Here is a 20,077-nt window from a genome sequence, read left to right as displayed (position 1 = left end):
TTGATCTGGCCATTACTAGACAGTGTTCTATTTTCCTGTTCAAAATCTGTAAAATTCCTTAATGTGATCATGCTTTTTTTTATCACTTCATCACTTTTTATGTCTTACGACTTATTCAAGTACCAATGAATGGATCTGGGGAAAAAAACAAAACAAAACATCACAACGTTATACTGACTGAGGCCACTATAAATTTACATCATTTAATCTTAATAGCACCCCGCATTGTAGCAAATCAATTCTACTCCTCTATAATTGATTCTTCATTGCACTCATCACAGCAATTTTTGTAAAACTTTTCTTCTCTTTCAAAACTTCCTAATGCCATTTCTTCCCTTACTTTCTCTGTTGAGGATCTCATCTCATATTTCACCAAAATAATTAAACTCATTCACTGAGAAATCTTTTTTTTCTCTTCCTCATTTCACATCCACTATTATCTCTTCCTTTATTCCCTTCTAGGTGGCACAGTGAATAGGGCTTCATGCATGTAGTTAGGAAGACTCCTTTTCTTGAGTTCAAATCTGGCCTCCAACACTAGTTTTGTGGTCCTGTGCAAGTCATCTAATCCCACTTACCTCAGTTATTCATCTGCAAAGTAAGCTGGATAAGGAAATAGTGAACCATGCCACTATCTTTGCCAAGAAAACCCCAAATGGGGTCACAAAGGGTCAGACACAAATGAGAGAACTGAACAAACCCTTTGGTGAGATTTCCCTATAATCATTCCCATTTACTCCCTAATTGTCGATCTTTCCCAGTCTACTAGATACTTCCTTCCCTGTTTCCTTCAAATATGTCATCTATCTCAATCTCAATAGATCCCACCATGTCACCATTTCTACTAAACTTGAAAAGATGGTCGACACCCAATGCCTGCTTTTCTCCTCTCAATATCATCTAAACTTTCTTCAATATGGCTCCAACTCATTATTCAAATGATGTTCTCATCTTGAAAGTTATCATTGATCTCTTTATTGTCAAATTTAATGGGCTTTTCTTAATCATCTTTCTTCACCTCCTTGCTGATCTTTTCTTCTTGGATATTCTCTCCCTTAGGAAATCTGCAAAATAATCTTATACTTAATATTTTATATCAATATTATCTTTAATATTAATAGTAATACTATATATTTATTTTAATAATTTATATACTTAATAGCTTCTGTGTTTCATTTCATCCCTAAAGTAGAATGGAAGTTTCTTAAGGACAATTACTCCTCTTTTCTTTTTTGCTTTGTTCTTCCAGTATCTGGAGCAGGGTAGATAATTAGTACTTTTGGGGGGAGGGGCAGGGCAGAGAGGGTTAAGTGACTTGCCCAAGGTCACACAGCTACAAAGTGTGAAGTGTCTGAGGTCAGATTTGAGCTCAGGTCCTCCTGAATTCAGGGCCACTGCACCACCTAGCTGTGCCCATTAGTAATTATTTTTTAAATGAATTAATTGGAAAACAAAGCACCAGGGAGAGAACCTAGACCAGAAAGAGAATGAATGTTAGTGTGTAGAAATAACATATTTCCACTTAAGAATTTCCTACTATTCTAGACAGTTGGTTCCTGGGCCTGTTCTGTTGATTCTTTTAAAAATTCGTTACCTTGATATAATGGGCATCCTGTTATATACTTATACTTATACCTCTATGATATCTTAGGTAATGTCTGCTGCTGACTTAGAATGAGACTCCCATCCTGAGATATTGCCACAAGAAAGGTCCCAAGTCCTTTTATTTCTGGGGTAGGTCCAATGTTTTATCACACACTAACTTTAAATTGCCAACCCTGGGGTCTTGAAGACAGAAGGAAATGAAGCATTCAAACTAGGTCCAGGGCCACCTTTGGCAAAGGCAGGTGCATTAATGAAAAAAAAAATGAAATGAAAAGAAAATGAAAATGAAATGAAAAGAAAAATGAGACAACAGAATGATAAAATGCTATTTATTTGCTACTAGATTTTCTAGTGTAACTTTTTTGTGAAGTTACATTCAGGGGACTAAGTACTTTGACCTCTACATTTCAGAAACTATCATGTAGGGTAAATCTACGTTACCCTCCTTTCTGCTTTTGAAAAATGAAAATGTAGGGATCAGCTAGATGGCACAGTGGATATAGCACTGGCCCTGGATTCAGGAGTACCTGAGTTCAAATCCGGCCTCAGACACCAACATTTACTAGCTGTGTGACCCTGGGCAAGTCACTTAACCCCAATTGCCTCACCAAAAAACCCCCCCCAAAAAACAAAAAAACAAAGAAAAATGAAAATGTATACTAGTGACATTAAAGAGGAGAACATATATAGGCAGACCAGGGAATAGGTTAGATTATGGTGAGTATTTGGCTGGGTAGTCAGTAATTGAATGAAGGAAATTTAGCTCTCACTTTTTGCCAGATAGTATGCTAATGAATGGGGATACAAATACAAAAGAGAGACAATCTCTGTTTTCCAGAAGCTGAAATTTGATAGGGAGAAATAACATTATGGGAAAGTGATAACCAGAGATTAACATATTGGTCTGGAGAAGAATAATGAGTTGATCCATGGTGCAGCTGACTGACATGCCCTTTCCTGAAGTAATTATAATATTGATTTGATTACTTTACCTAGATCCAGAGGTGGAAAATAGAAGGTGGATAAGAGTGTTACATACAAAGTGGCATGTCAGGCTGGAAACATCATTAGGTGGCTGGAACTGTCTAAATATGATTCCCAAAAGTACCTCAACTATAGTCATGTTTAAGGTAGGTATCAAAGAATGAATATTAACACCCAAAAGCAAGAAGCTGGATCACAAATAGGGATCTAAGCAAGGTAAAGATGCAGCTCTGGGGCAAGCAGCAAAGACAGCTCTGAGGAAAATTACTCACACTGATCAGTAACTGAAGCAAATGGAGTCCAATCTAAGGAAATGGTCCAGATTTACCCCAACTTGCCTAGCCAGACTAATAGGCTCTTCTCTGTCTTTTTTTTTTTTTTTTGGTGAGGCAATTGGGGTTAAGTGACTTGCCCAGGGTCTCATAGCTAGTAAGTGTCAAGTGTCTGAGGTCGGATTTGAACTCAGGTACTCCTGACTCCAGGGCCGGTGCTCTATCCACTGCACCACCTAGCTGCCCCTCTTCTCTGTCTTAATAATATTACAGCCTGTAAAAGCAAGTCCAGTTTCCTGGAGTTGTATTCTAAGTCCCTATCCTTGGCTGAGTCTATGAATAAATGCCACTTCATTTGGGCACATCTGAGTCTCTGGATTTTTTCCCTCTCCCTCAGCTGACTTTAGTGAAGACTGGCTCTTCAAAGTAGTTAGGTTCCTCTTAAAGGAGGCTTTTCCCTTCAAAGTACTCTATCTACCACCACCAATCCCCTTGGTCTGGGATCTAGGTTCTGACAGGGTGGGTCTGAGTCAGGCCTTGACACCAGTTTCTTTGAAATGTCTGAATTATCTTCAGGGATTCTTAACTTTTTTATTTCTCATGAAGCCAATGAACCCCTTCTCATAATAAAATATTCAAATGAATAAAATAAAATACATAAATTTACAAAGAAAATCAATTATATTGAAATATAGTTATATATTTTTTAAAGTTCCCAGATCCTAGATTTAAGTACCCCTGCCATATTGTTTATCCAAACTAAGCTTTTCTGGGTTTCTGAGGAAACAGTAAGTTTTATCTAGTCTCAGATGATTACTCCCATTCTCAACTCAGAGAGAATTATCTCTCCTTGCCTCTCTCCTTAAGAATCAGCTATATCTCAATGAACAATTTCAATAGAACTCCTTAGTCAATTTACTTTAACTGTCCTCCATCTTCCACACAGACCTTTAGGTCTAGATTTCCCTTGTCATCCTACTTTAATTTTTATTATTGCTTTTCAAGGTGATTTTCAGAAGAGTCAAGAAAATATTCCTGATAATTCCCTACCTAAGATTTTCTAAGAATTATCTCTAATTCTTCCATGTAGAAACCCAATCATTAACACAGATACAAAGAGATACACAGCTTGACCTCAGAAATGACATAGTGGGCAATACACCAAAGGTTTTTATTAGTAGAAGACATTATTGTAAAAAGGGATCAGAGGAGTAAGATAAAGTCACCTATGAGAACTGAAGACACATTGGAGAGGCAATATAGTATAATGCATAGAGCATTGCAGCTGGAGTCAAGAACACCCAGGTTCAAATCTCACTTTTAGACTTTTACAAGCCATGTGACCCTGAAAAGGTCACTTAACCTTTTTGGTCTCAATTTCATCATGTCTAAATGAGGGGGTTGGAAAATCTGATGATGTCCAAGGTCTCTTCTGCTTCTGATTCTCTGATACTATTATTTCATTTTCCGGCCAGTAAAATAAAGCTTCTCTCTCATAGCTAGAAAAATAATTTCCTTTAATTTATAGAACTCCTTCCACAAATACTTTTTTTGAAAAGTGTTTTCCCCTCATAACCTTTCTTTAAAGGAATAATTTAGCAAAGTACTAACAGAGCTTTTGATAAAGCTCTCCACTAAAAAGTACCACCTTGTTCCCTTGTACTGGCATTGGATTTAAAATACTATTCTGTTCCAGGCTACCACATTCCATTGTCTGAGTTTGAGAAGGAAAATTATAAAAAGGGAAGAAGCTATAATAGCTGACACATTGGGCAGGCTATGAACTACTTTCTGTCAGGACAGTCTCTGCCATCTATTTTAATGGGTCTGAGGAACAGTTTCAAAGCTTCTTCTTAATCCAGAACTATAAAGATACTGTTACAGCATGGTATTTGCCCAGTCAGAGTTAGGAACTAGGAATTTTTGAACCTGGGGCGAGAATAAAAAATTATTCATATGATGATTTATGGTAATCATCAAAATAATCTCAGTAATAAATATTTGATAATAAATTGATACTGGATAACAATGGAATAGTTGATTAATGGAATGGAATAGATTATGTACACAATATACAGACGTAAATGACCATAATAATCCAGTGTTTGATAGACATGAATCTTTTGCTGAAAAAAATCACTATTAGACAACAACTACCAGGAAAACTGGAAGTCATTCTTTCAAAAACTAGGCATATTTTAACATCTCACACTATATAATAAGATACCTTCAAAATGGGTAAATGATTTAGACATAAAGGATATTAAAAGTAAATTTGGGAAGCATGGGAAAAATTAACTCTCAGATCTTTGGATGAGGGAAGAATTTATAACCAAACAAGAGACAGAGATGCTCATGGGAGGTAAATGGATAGCTGTGATTACATCAAATTAAAAAAAGCTTTGCATAAACAAAACAAATATAGTCAAAATTAGAAGGGAAATATGAAACTGGGGGAAATTTTAAAGCAGATTTCTCTGTTAAATGTCTCATTTCACAAAAATGTAGGTAACTGAGCCAAATTTATTAAAAATAGGAGCCATTTATCAATTGAAAGAGTACCAAAAGTTACAAATAGATGGTTTTGAGAAAAAAGTCAAAGCTGCCTAAACCACTAATAATTAGAGAAATGCAAGTTAAAATAATTCTGAGGTATCACCTTTTACATATCAATTTAACTAAAATGTCAGAAAAGGAAAATTTCATATTCTGGAGGGAATGTGAGAAAAAGAGGATACTAATGCACTAATGCATTGTTATGACCTGTTCTGTTGAAAAATATAGACCTATACCCAAAAGGTTCTAAAAAATGTGCACACAATGCCTTGGGGGTGGAGGGGGCAGATCCAAGAATGCAGAAAAAAGGCAGGGACTCACCTCAGCTTTCCCAGATTCCCCTCTAAACAACTTTAAAATTGTGCCTCAAAATGAATTGTAGATAACCCACAAAAGATTGGGATGAAAAATTTTTTTAACACAAGACCACTTAGAAGGTTACCAGGAAAGGATTGTCCCACAAAGTAACAGTAGACCACAGTCCATTACAATCATCTGGCTTTGGGGGCAACCAAATTGACAGTAATAGCTTCTGGAGCTCTCATCCCACAGATGGTAAGAGGTCCAGAAATCAGAAAACTGGTCAAAAGAAGATTACAAGGGTCCCTTTGATAGCACTGTTGAATTGTCCAAAAGTGGATCTGTACGACAGTCTTAGGGGGAGGAGGAGAACTAGCACACCAGAGCTTGTAGATGCAGAGGAGTGGAGACCCTGTTCATAGTTCAAGAGCAGAAAAGAGTGCTTGTGTTCCTTCACAGACCACAGAAAAGATGAAAATAGTAGTAAACACACCTCTCAGATCATACCCCTTTGGAAGAACTGAAAACTTACAGGTCTCTAGAAATATCTCTGAAAAGAACTACATAAAACTGAAGCTTGAAAAAGTACACCCTCCCCCTCCCCCTCCAGAATCAGAACTCCACTTTAACATAGAGTTAAAAGTTAAGAAATAGTCTGAAAAAATGAACAAACAATGAAAAAAAAACCTGACTATAGAAAATTACTATGGTGACAGGAAAGCTCAAAACACAAACTCAGCAGAAGATAAGAAATTCAAAACTATTACATTCAAAGGATAAAAAAAAAAGTGAATTGGTCTCAGACCCAAAAAGAATTGCTAGAAGAGCTCAAAAATGTTTGAAAATGAAATAAGAGAAGTAGATGAAAATTGGGAAAAGAAATGACAGTGATGCAAGAAAATCATGAAAAAAGAGTCAATATCTTGGTAAAGGAGGTACCAAAAATACTAAAGAAAATAACACCTTAAAAACCACTATAGGTCAAAGAGTAAAACCAGCACAAAAATCCACTGCAGAGAAAAATATTTTTAAAAAGCAAGATTGGCCAAATGGAAAAAATATATACAAAAATTAACTGAAGAGAAGAACTCCTTAAAAAGCAGAATTGACCACAAAGGGAAAAAAAAGATGCACAAACATTCAGTGAAGAAAAGAACTGGGCAAATGGAAAAGGAGGTGAAGAAAAAACTGCCTTAAAATTATAATTTGGCAAATGGAAGCTAATAACTTCATGAGACATCAAGAAACAATAAAACAAAACCAAAAGAATGAAAAAATAGAAGAAAATGTGAAATATCTCATTGGAAGAACAATTGACTTAGAAAAAATCTGAAGAGATGATTTAAGAATTATTGGACTACCTGAAAGGCATTATTAAAGAAAGAAGCCAGACATTATCTTTTAATAAATGATCAAGGAAGACTACTTTGATATTCTAAAGTCAAAGTGTAAACTAGAAATTGAAAAATCCTACCAATCACCCCCTGAAAGAAACCTGAAAATAAAAGTTCCCAAGAATGTTATAGCCAAGTACCAGAGCTCCCAGGTCAAGGAGGAAATATTGAAAGCAGCCAGAAAGAAACCATTGTAATAGCATGGAGTCACAGTAAGAATAACACAAGATTTAGCAGCTTCTACATTAAAGGATAAGAGAGCTTGAAATATGATATTCCCAAAGGCAAAGAAGCTAGGATTACAATAAAGAATCACCTGCTCCCCATCAGGGGAAAAATAGATATTCAAAGAATTAGGGAACTATCAACCATTCCTGATGAAAAGACCAAAGATGAATAGAAATTTTGTCTTTCAAATACAAGACAAGCATAAAAAAGAGAAGCATAAAAATGTACACAAGAAAGATAAATCACAAGGCATTCAGTAAGATTGAATTATTTATATTCCTACATGAAAAAATGATACTGTAAATCTTAAGACCTTTATTCTTATTAGGGCAGTTAGCATACATAGACAGAGGGCTTGGGTATGAGTTGAATATGATGAGATGCAACCAATAAATTCAGCACTCTCTAGATCTGGAACTCTAACACTAAGCCCTGAATTCCTTGTCTGGATTACCAATCTGACTGCTGGAATTTCCTGCTAATATCTCAGGATAATACTTCATGGTAAAGATATAATAGTGGCCTAGATAAATACTTCAATATAAAAGTCTGCTGCCTGGATATGAAAAAGAAGTAAAATACCTTTCTCTTTTAACTTGTGGCCTCCAACAATATTTTGGATAGTGCTTTACAAATATTGCTGCAATTGCTTAAAATATTTGTAGAGAGGTATATTTTCTATTATGAATTTGACAAACTAAAAATAGATATTTTCACAGATAAATAATAGAAGAGCCTATAAAATCTATAAAACTGTAAATTTCATTATACATAGGTTGTTTTCCAAATTTTATTTTTAATAAATAGAAAGAAAAAGAAAAGAAAAGAATGTCATTAATATAACTTTTTAAAAAAATCATACACTGAAAAGGAGAGAAAGAATTTTAGAAAGAATCATGGAAAAGAAATACAATTTTGAAAGTCACAGGTTCAATTTATATATAATTAAAAAGAAAAGGAATCTGGACACTATAGAGATGTACAGTTTCATGTACAATCATTATTTTTTTGTTTTACAATGTGCATGAAAATATTAATATGTATCTGCTAAGTTCCACAAAAATCAGTACATTAAAATAAAGTATATGTTCGATTTAATGGGAACCATGTTGCCTTGCTTCTCTATATCCCCTTCTGAATTTCTCCATTTTTCTGTGTATTTTACATTTAGATATTCTTTTTTCTTTCTTTTTTCTTATTTACAAGACATTTATATTTATTCTTTTCTTCCTCCATTTTTAGCCATGTCTGTTACTCTCTGGGGTAGAGATTTTTATTATTAATAGATGGTGTCAAGAATGGCAGGTCTATCCTGTGTCCCAATTGACTGTGTGACCTTGGGCAATTCGCTAGCCATAAAATGTGAAGCCTGAATTAGATAAACTCAGTACAGTAGGAAAAGAACTGGATCTGATTTCAAATCCCTCCTCTAACATTTATTAACTGTGTGACTGAACAAGTAACATAGCCCCCAGAGCCCTAAATTTCATATTCTATAGAATAAAGAGGTTGGATTAGATGGCTATGGTAGTTCCTTGCAGTCCTGGATCTATAATTTTATGTTCCCATCCAGTCCCAATATTTTACAGTTACTAGAATTATATGTTTTTAAGTTGGAAGGCAGCTAAGAGATCATCTAGTTTAACTCCTTTCATTTTGCTTAAGAAGTAACTGAGGTTGAGAGGTAAAGTTTCTATGCAGTATTATACAGTTTAAAAAAGTCTGTGCTAGCCTTTTTTATCACTTTTTTTTCAGGGCAATGAGGGTTAAGTGACTTGTCCAGGGTCACACAGCTACTATAGTCTTTAAAAAAAACAACATGCCACCTGCTAGAACCCCTATAAATGGCATCTCCCCATATTGAAAACTTATAGCTTTCTAGCTAACAGATCTATTCCTGCAAATGATATAAGATAAAGGAGACCGACAGGATATCTCTCCATCTGAACCCACCCTTCTCAGAAAAAAAATAACCTTCTTCCAAAACAACAATCAATCCTGTTGTATGAAACTGACCCAAGTAAACCCTCATTAAACTGGGGAAGACTGACAAGAGCATGGCATACTCTGGGTATCAGATCTGTGATCAGTCATCCTCTTCTTCTTCTTGGTGGTAGCTTCAATTGATCACACTCGAGGCCTAGACTCCACCCACCCCCCACCCCTGGTATATCTTGCCCCTCTAGAAATTATATTTTATGATTACAGTTGGTATTGATTCCTATGTATTCTTGTCGGCTCTTCACTTATCCTTCTTGATCAAAGCTAAGTACTTTGCTTTCTATGTGCATATAATAAAAACATATTGATTTTTGTTATCATTATTGACTAATTTGTTTCTGTGGATATTTTTTTCATCCCAAAATGGCAGTTTCAGTGGACTGAGATGGGGATAAAGTGTAGAAGTGGGATTCAAATCCAGATCACCTGACTCAAAGTGCAGTGCCCTTTTTTGCTTCCCTTTCATTCTACCAGCTAAGAAAGATGAGACTTTCTTATCCAAGATCATAGCATTAAAAAGTATTTAAGTAGAAAATACTCATAATATAAGTTTTAGGCGCCATGTGTCTAACGTTTTAGCCTAGGCTATCTCCTATTGAGTACTTCTAAATTATAGCCAGGAAAATTAAAAAGTGTTTTTTGTTTTTTTTTCGCTCTCACCAGTCCCCAAATTTCCAACATGATGTGTCTAGGGCTGACTTAATTCTTCTATTTGGTTGCATGGAATGTGTTTGATTTAGCTTCAGAACAATCAAATTGATACACTTGGATATGCTGCATCCATCAGTTAGTTACTTAATTCATGTCAACATTGAGAAGTTTCATTTAAAGGCAATTTTCCTTCTTTTTTCCACAGAAAGAACAGTTTTTGACATTTGGACCAGGATGACCTCCACTGGGGCTAAATGAAACCTAGAAGTGTCTGAGAGGATTTTGTCAGAACTACTGAGTTCAGGGGCATAACTGAGAAAATGGTGATGCTCATTGAGCAGAAAGGTAGATTTTTCTGGAGGGACTGTTTCTGCTGGGCCTGGCTGCTTGTTGAGATTTAGAGAAAACTCAGGTTGTAAAAGTCAGAGTATGCATGGCCAGGAAATATTTCAGGGGGACTTTCCCAGATCCAATAAAAGGAAACCATCTGAGGGAATGATATTTGAGAATAAACAGGGCAGGGGACAGCTAGGTGGCACAGTAGATAAAGCACTGGCCTTGGATTCAGGAGGACCTGAGTTCAAATCTGACCTCAGACACTTGACACTTCACCTAACCCTCATTGCACCACCAAAACCAAAACCAAAACACAAAAAAACAAGAAAAAACAGGAATCTCTAAGAGCATGATGTGTGGAGGGGATGAAGGGGAGCTGATCTTAGACAAAATTGTGGTTTGTCTCTAGAAAGCAATGCTTCTATAATCAGCACTTTGACTATAAATTTTCCTTCCTCCAATCAAAACTTAACCATCTCCTAATGGTCCTTGCATGCCATTAGGTGGTTGTGGATTATAAAGTTTGTAATCAAATGCTTGCTTTATTACCCATCATCCCAAATATCAAAGTGACATAACCAATCAAATGCATAATGCTTCTTGTGAAGGCCTTTATGGAGTAAGCCAATGATGGGACTCAATCAACCAAGAAGGATTTATTAAACATCTGATTTGTGGCAGGCCCTGTGCTAAAAGCATACACACACACACACACGTGTGTATAATATAATATGTGTGTATATATATATGTGTATGTGTGTGGGTATGTGTGTATACATACATACATATACATATACAAAATATAGAAACATTTGTTGCCTTTAAGGAATTTACATTCAAGTATAGGAGAAATGTATACACACCATACCACATATTCTCTATGTATGTATGTGTGCTTATATGTATATGTACATATATAAGCACATATAAGTATATATACACATTCACACATATATTTGCTGTCCTTCAGCTGTTTCCAATTCTTTCTGACCACATTTGGAGTGTTTTTTGCAAAGATGCTAGATTACTTTGCCATTTCCTTCTACAGCTCATTTTAGAGATGAGGAAACTGAGGTAAACAGGGTTAAGTGACTTGCTCAGGGTGACACAGCTAGTATGTGTCTGAGGCGAGATTTGAACTCAGGTCTCCCTGATACCAATTCCATCACTCCCTCTACTGCACCACTTAGTTGCATATGTGTGTATTAAATGTACATATATATATATATATATATATATATATATATATATACATACACATTTTAAAACACAAGGTAATTTGTGGGGAGTTACTATCAGGTATGAGGGAATCATGAAAAGTCTTCATGCAAATAGTGTGGAGTGTATATATGTGTGTATGTGTATATGAGAGAGACAGAGACATATATGTGTGTGTATATACACATACACATACAGAGAGAGAGAGAAATTACACCTCAGGTGTAACTTTGTGGATGCCTCCTCTTACCACTACAAGTCATGGGACCCTTCCACCTTTTGATTTCCCTTTAAAAAAAGACAACTAAGTAGTGCAGGGGATAGAATCTCAAACTTGAAGTCTGGAAGACATGGGTTTTAATCATTCATTATCTACTTACTGTTCTATGATCTAGGGCAAATCACTTACCTTTGATCTGCTTCAGTTTCCTCATCTATAAAATGAGGAGGGGCAGCTGGGTGGCGCAGTGGATGGAGCACTGGCCTTGGAGTCGGGAGTACCTGAGTTCAAATCCAACATCAGATACTTGACACTTACTAGCTGTGTGACCCTGGGCAAGTCACTTAACCCCAATTGGCCCACCAAAAACAAAAACAAACAAAAAAAAACTAAAACAAAAAAAATAAAATGAGGACAATAATACCACCTACTTTATGGGAAAGTTGTTAGAATCAAATGAAATAAGGTATGTAAAGTGTTTTGTTAAGCTTAAATTCCTATTTAAATTCTAGCTATTTTATTACTAATTTTCTTACTAGCAAATATCATTTGCTAAATATGTCATCATAAAAAGGATTGGTACCAAATACCACCTAACCAAAAACAAACTAACAAAAACCTGTGGTACAGTATCCCATGAAAAACTCAATCCCCAGGGGATAAGTGTTCTCAGAGTACAATGATACTGACACAAACATGTAGGATACATGTGTGTCAAAACATAATTCCAAACTGCTAGCGCTCTTTTTTTGCATTCCTCACCAGCTCTCTTCTCTGCTTCATGGAGTCAAACTTCTAGAAATTGATCCTTTACTCAGGTGATTTTGTGTCTGTCCTGTGATGAGATTCTGATCCTTGCTGGATGCCTTGTCTCCTAATGCATTAGCTCCAAATACATGGTTTATGGAGAGGAGGAAGAAAGAAAGAGAAATGTCTCCTTTCCTTGCACAGGAGGAGTTCTGCTTTAACAAAGCATTTCTCAAATCAAAATGCTCAGCTACTTAATGGTTTACTGGTTATGTATTAGAGACTAATCCTTTCCCTCAAACATAAGATGTTTCCTGTATGGTGTCAGTTGCCATCACCCAATGGTCAGTCTCCTATAATCATCCTTACTTGATTAAAACATATTCACACATTGGTTATAAAATTATAGGAAAATTCTTTAACATTTAATTTGTGCTTTGAGATTCTTTTCTGGACCCCATTGATTGCATCATCTGCAGTTGAGAAGGAATCTCCTCACCTTTATATCTTCTATTTCATAATTTTCTTCAAGGCTTAGATGAAATACCACCTCTTAAATGTTACCCTTATTTGAATATAGAGAGTTGCCATTGTCCTCCCCATCACAAAATTCCTTTTGATTTATTTTGCACTTCATTATTTGTATTTTTTCCATCCCACACTTCCCCCAATGAAATGTAAGCTTCTTGATAGCAGATATTGTTCCATTTTTGTCTTTGCAATCTAATACTAAGAAGAGTATCTGACATTGAGTAGGTTCTTAATAAATGTGTGTTGCCTAAATGAATTAACTACATCAGGCCCTAGGGGGAAATTATTTTAGCTGGAGGAATATATGCATGTGTGTATTTGGTTGGAACCTCTCAAATTCCACTTAGTAGTTGGATGAAATACCAACAATGTAAACCTAACCCCATGTCAATTCACACGTTCCTCCCCAAGAGCCTTTGTGCCACAGGTATTGCAACTATGATATGTCTAACTATGTTTGCAGACATTCCTGCCCAGGAACAACTGAGGATGTAGATACAATTTCTTCCAATCCTATTCATTCCCCTATATTCTTTCTGTTCTACAAATGATGCATTCCTATAGAATAAAAAAAAGCATTATGGTAAAAGTGTGCCCTTTTCTGTATACAGTTGTTCACCCTTACAGAAGAGTCTGGTTCAAATTGTTCTTAGAAGTGCCTTGGGTGCAGTTGGTTGAATCAGAGACTAAGTTATTGGGTGAAAGTGAGAAAAATTTTAAAAAGGGTGGAGGCCAACATTTGAAACCAATCACCCAAGAGTTCAGTCCTGCAGAGGTAAGGACTGCATCAGTCATGATCCCTTTCTTCCCAGTACCTACCTAGAAGAGCAGTTGTCCCCTAGAACTTTCCACACCCACTCTCTCAGAATGCTGGCAAAACTTGCAGATAGCTTCTGAATTAACCTTTTCCCTTCCATGACAGATAAATAAATCTCTTCCCTTCCAGGATGTCATATGTCTACATCTCCAAGGTCCTCAGAAGCAACAATAACAAGAGATTATATTTCCATTGTTTCTCAGGGAAACTGGCATGTATGATTTTGCTGAAGGGGGACGAATCTTTGCTCTCCTGAGCTGTTGTCCTCAGCTTTCTTTTTCTTTTGCAAAAGAGGTATATGCAGTGGTTTGTATATGTGTTAGGTATAGAATAATAATAATGATGATGATAGTAATAAAATAATTATCTGACATGTATATAACACTGTAAGGCTTGCAAAGCACATTACACACATCATCTCATCTGATCTTCACAAAATCTTTTGAGTTAGATGTCATTATTATTTTCGACTTCACGGATGAGGAACTTGAGTCTTAGAGAGGTCATGTGATTTGCCTAAAGTTGCAGAGATACTAAGTATCTGAGGCCAAATTTAAACTCACTTCTTTCTTACTTCAAGCTTAGCATGATATGTACTGTCATGCTCTCTTTGCATTCCAGAATGATACAGAGAGGACACTGACTCTTCTTCTACTTAGGAAAATTAAGAGTATGTGAAGATTCAACCATGTTTCCAGGGTCTGAGGCCACTCATACAAGTAGGTAAGGGAAGTAAGCTTGGGGGAAGCTAGGTGGCACAATGGATAAGGCTCCAGCCCTGGATTCAGAAGACCTGAGTTCAAATCTGACCTCAGATACTTGATACTCAACAGCTGTATGACCCTGGGCAAGTCACTCAACCCTCATTGCCCCCCACCCCCAAGCCTTAATGACTAATCTGTTAAATTAATAAGTTAAATTCCTCATCCTGGAGGATCTAAGGCCCTCCATAACCTAACTGATCCTACTCATTTCAACCACCTTAGTGTAATATATGTTTCAGAAGTTCCCTATACAAAGTCTACAGTTTCTCTAACTGTAATTTTAAGAATCAAATAGAGTGTTGCAGACATAGCAATCAACTGTCAGTTGGAGGATTATTCAGAGTGATTAGTTGAGAGAAGTTAAAGAGACTATTTTCCTATCATTAGAGAAGAAAGTTGAAGAAGTTAGAAAAAATGATGGGAAAGACTTCATTCTTGATAGAACTATTTAAATCTTGAGAAGATTTCTTGCTTGATATCTTGAGTGATTTGAATCATGGAACTGGGTTTCCAGAAATAAAAGGAAGTCATCCTCAGGTACAAGTGACTCTAGCTATAATCTTTCTCTCAACTAACATATTTATTAAATATTTCTGTCTTTGTATTATTGTGGATTACTATGTTAATAAAGTATATCAGTGTTGGATCATTCAATGAGAAAGTGGTTGCAATTTTGTTAATTATTCAAAAACTCAGGCTGATGAAAATGAATAATGTAATGAGCCAAGAAGCAGGTTAATGATTGAACTACAAGGGAATGTGGTTCCCAACTCCAAACCAATGAAACTCTGCTACATTGACTTCCTCTACTCCCTAACCAAAATCCTTTATTTAAAAAAAAGATCTGGCTCTTTGAGTCTGACATATACTATGTATATTTCCATGACCACACCATTACTCATATCATTCTCAACATCATAATTTTTTTCTTCTGCCTTCTTCCAGGCCCACATCAAGTCTTCAATGCCTTTTCCCATTCTACTCAGTCAACTTTTTTTTTTAAATGTATGAGGTATTTTATTTTTTCCATTACATGTAAAGATAGTTCTCAACTTTTGTTTATACATGCTTTACAATTTCAGATTTTTCTCCCTCCCACCCCTCCCTCCCCCCCTCCCCTAGACAGCAGGTAATCTGATATAGGTTATATCTATATATCTCTATACATAAACATATAGATATATATATACACACACACACACATATATATACACATAATAACATTAATCCTATTTCTGCATTAATCCTGTTACAAGAGAAAGAATCAGAGCAGTGATGCAAAACCTCAAAATAGAAAGGAAAAAAAAAACCAACAGCACCCAAAACAAAAGAAATAATATGGTTCAATCAGCATCTATACTCCACAGTTCTTTCTTTCTTTTTTTTTTCTTGGATTTGGAGATCCTCTTCTATCATGAGTTCCCTGGAACTCTTCTGTACCATTGCATTGGTGAGAAGAATATAGTCCATCACAGTAGGTCAACACTCAATGTTGATGATACTGTGTACAATGTTCTTCTGGTTCTGCTCATCTCACTCATCATCAGCTCACGTAAGACCCTCCAGGTTTCTCTGAACTCTTCCTGCTCATCATTTCTTACAGCACAATAGTATTCCATTGTATTCATATACCACAACTTGTCCAGCCATTCCCCAATTGATGGGCACCCCCTCAACTTCCAATTCCTTGCTACCACGTAAAGAGCAGCTATAAATATTTTTGTACATGTGGGTCCCTTTCCCCCTTCCATGATTTCTTTGGGCAAAAGACCTAAAAGTGGGATTGCTGGGTCAAAGGGTATGCACAGCTTTATCGCCCTTTGGGCATAATTCCAAATTGCTCTCCAGAATGGTTGGATCAGCTCACAGCTCCACCAACAATGCATTAGTGTTCCAATTTTCCCACAGCCTCTCCAACATTTATTATCTTCCTTTTTTGTCATTTTAGCCAATCTGATAGGTGTCAGGTGGTACCTCAGAGTTGTTTTAATTTGCATCTCTCTAATCATTAGAGATTTAGAGCATTTTTTCATATGGGAATAGATAGCTTTGGTTTCTTCATCAGAAAACTGCCTGTTCATATCCTTTGACCATTTCTCAATTGGGGAATGACTTGGATTCTTATAAATTTGATTTAATTCCCTATATATTTTAGAGATGAGGCCTTTATCAGAAGCACTGGCCTCAAAAATTGTTTCCCAGCTTTCTGCCTCCCTTCCAATTTTGGATGCATTGCTTCTGTTTGTACAAAAATTTTTTAATTTAATATAATCAAAATCATACATTTTGCATTTTATAATATACTCTATCTCTTGTTTAGTCAAAAACTGTTTTCCTTTCCAAAGATCTGATAGGTACACTATTCCTTTCTCTCCTAATTTACCTATGGTATCACCTCTTATGTCTAAATCATGTATCCATTTTGACCTTATTTTAGTATAAGGCATAAGATGTTGGTCTATGCCTAATTTCTGCCATACTATCTTCCAGTTTTCCCAGCAGTTTTTGTCAAATACTGAGTTCCTATTCCAGAAGCTGGAGTCTTTGGGTTTATCAAACACTACATTACTAGTGTCATTTACTACTGCATTTCCTGAGCCTAGCCTATTCCATTGATCTACCACTCTATTTTTTAGCCAGTACCAGATAGTTTTGATGACTGCCGCTTTATAGTAAAGCTCCAGGTTTGGTACTGCTAACCCACCTTCCTGTGAATTTTTTTTCATTATTTCCTTGGATATTCTTGATTTTTTGTTTTTCCAGATGAATTTTGTTATTATTTTTTCTAGCTGTATAAAATAATTTTTAGGTAGTCTGATTGGTATGGCACTGAATAAGTAAATTAATTTAGGCAGTATTGTCATTTTTACTATATTAGCTCTGCCTATCCATGAGCAATTGATATCTTTCCAATTATTTAGATCTGATTTGATTTGTGTGAAGAGTGTTTGGTAGTTGTGTTCATAGAGTTCCTGGGTTTGTCTTGGCAAGTAGACTCCCAAGTATTTTATATTATCAACCATTACTTTAAATGGAATTTCTCTTTCTATCTCTTGCTGCTGGACTTTGTTGGTCATGTATAGAAATGCTGATGATTTATGTGGATTTATTTTATATCCTGCTACTTTGCTAAAGTTGTTAATTGTTTCAAGTAATTTTTGACTTGATTCTCGAGGATTCCTTAAGTATACCATCATATCATCTGCAAAGAGTGATAGTTTTGTTTCCTCCTTGCCTATTCTAATTCCTTTAATTCCTTTCTCTTCTCTGATTGCTAAAGCTAACATTTCTAGAACAATATTAAATAATAGGGGTGATAATGGACATCCCTGTTTCACCCCTGATCTTATTGGGAAGGCCTCTAATTTATCTCCATTGCATATAATACTTGCTGATGGCTTTAGGTAGATACTGTTTATTATTCTAAGGAAAGCTCCCCCTATTCCTAAACTCTCTAGTGTTTTTATTAGGAATGGGTGCTGTACTTTGTCAAAAGCTTTCTCTGCATCTATTGAGATAATCATATGATTTTGGTTGGTTTTCTTATTGATGTGGTTGATTATGTTAATAGTTTTCCTAATGTTGAACCAGCCCTGCATTCCTGGTATAAATCCCACCTGGTCATAATGTATTATCCTGGTGATCACTTGCTGTAATCTCCTTGCTAATATCTTATTTAAGATTTTAGCATCAATATTCATTAGGGAAATTGGTCTATAATTTTCTTTCTCTGTTTTTGCTTTGCCTGGTTTTGGTATCACCACCATATTTGTGTCATAAAACGAATTTGGTAGAACTCCTTCTTCACCTATTTTTCCAAACAATTTGTATAATATTGGAATTAATTGTTCTTTAAATGTTTGGTAGAATTTACCCGTAAACCCATCTGGCCCTGGGGATTTTTTCTTAGGGAGTTCATTAATAGATTGTTCAATTTCTTTTTCTAATATGGGTTTATTTAAGGATTTTATTTCATCTTCAGTTAACCTGGGCAGTTTGTATCTTTGTAAATATTCATCCATTTCATTTAGATTGTCAAATTTATTGGCATACAGTTGGGCAAAATATTTCCTAATTATTGCTTTAATTTCCACTTCATTGGTGGTAACATCACCCTTTTCATTTTTGATACTGGTAATTTGGTTTTCTTCTTTCTTTTTTTTAATCAAATTAACCAATATTTTATCTATTTTATTGGTTTTTTCATAAAACCAGCTCTTAGTTTTATTGATTAATTCTATAGTTTTTTTGCTTTCAATCTTATTGATTTCTCCTTTAATTTTCAGGATCTCTAATTTAGTGTCTAATTGGGGATTTCTAATTTGTTCTTTTTCTAGCTTTTTAAGTTGCATGCCCAATTCATTAATCTCCTCTTTCTCTTTCTTATTCATGTAAGCATTTAGAGCTATAAATTTTCCCCTAAGCACTGCTTTGGCTGCATCCCATAGATTTTGGTATGTTGTCTCATTATTGTCATTCTCTTGGATAAAGTTATTGATTGTTTCTATGATTTCTTGTTTGGCCCATTCATTCTTTAGAATGAAATTATTTAGTTTCCAATTGATTTTCATTCTACTTTTCCCTGGCTCTTTCTTACATGTAATTTTTATTGCATCATGATCTGAGAAGGATGCATTTACTATTTCTGCCTTTCTAAATTTGACTATGATGTTTTTGTGCCCTAATACATGGTCAATTTTTGAAAATGTGCCATGTACTGCTGAGAAAAAGGTATATTCCTTTCTATCCCCATTCAATTTTCTCCAGACATCTATCATGTCTAACTTTTCTAGTAATCTATTCACCTCTTTCACTTCTTTCTTATTTATTTTGTGGCTAGATTTATCTAATTCTGAGAGGGGGAGATTCAGATCCCCCACTAGTATAGTATTACTGTCTAATTCCTCTTGTAACTCATTTAACTTCTCTTCTAAGAACTTGGATGCTATACCACTTGGCGCATACATATTCAATATTGATATTACTTCATTATCTATAGTACCTTTAAGTAAGATGTAATTTCCTTCCTTATCTCTTTTAATGAGATCTATTTTTGCCTGCACTTTGTCTGAGATAAGGATTGCTACCCCTGCCTTTTTTACTTTAGCTGAGGCATAATATATTCTGCTCCAGCCTTTTACCTTTACTCTGTGTGTATCTCTCTGCTTCAAATGTGTTTCTTGTAAACAGCATATTGTAGGGTTCTGGTTTTTAATCCACTCTGCAATTCTCTTCCGTTTTATAGCAGAGTTCATCCCATTCACATTTACAGTTATTATTACTGACTGTCTATTCCCCTCCATTCTATTTACCCCCTTTCTACTTTTCCCCCCTTCTTTCACCCTATTCCTCCTCACCGACGTTTTACTTCTGACCCCTGCCTCCCCCGATCTGCCCTCCCTTTTTATCACCCCCCTCTCTTTTCTTTACCCTTTTCTCCCTTGCTTTTGTCC

This window comes from Dromiciops gliroides, chromosome 1 (genome assembly GCF_019393635.1).
Source record: "Dromiciops gliroides isolate mDroGli1 chromosome 1, mDroGli1.pri, whole genome shotgun sequence".
In the NCBI taxonomy this organism is placed as follows: Eukaryota; Metazoa; Chordata; class Mammalia; order Microbiotheria; family Microbiotheriidae; genus Dromiciops; species Dromiciops gliroides.
The sequence above is the reverse complement of the archived record's forward strand: the minus strand, read 5'-3'. Positions refer to the sequence as shown.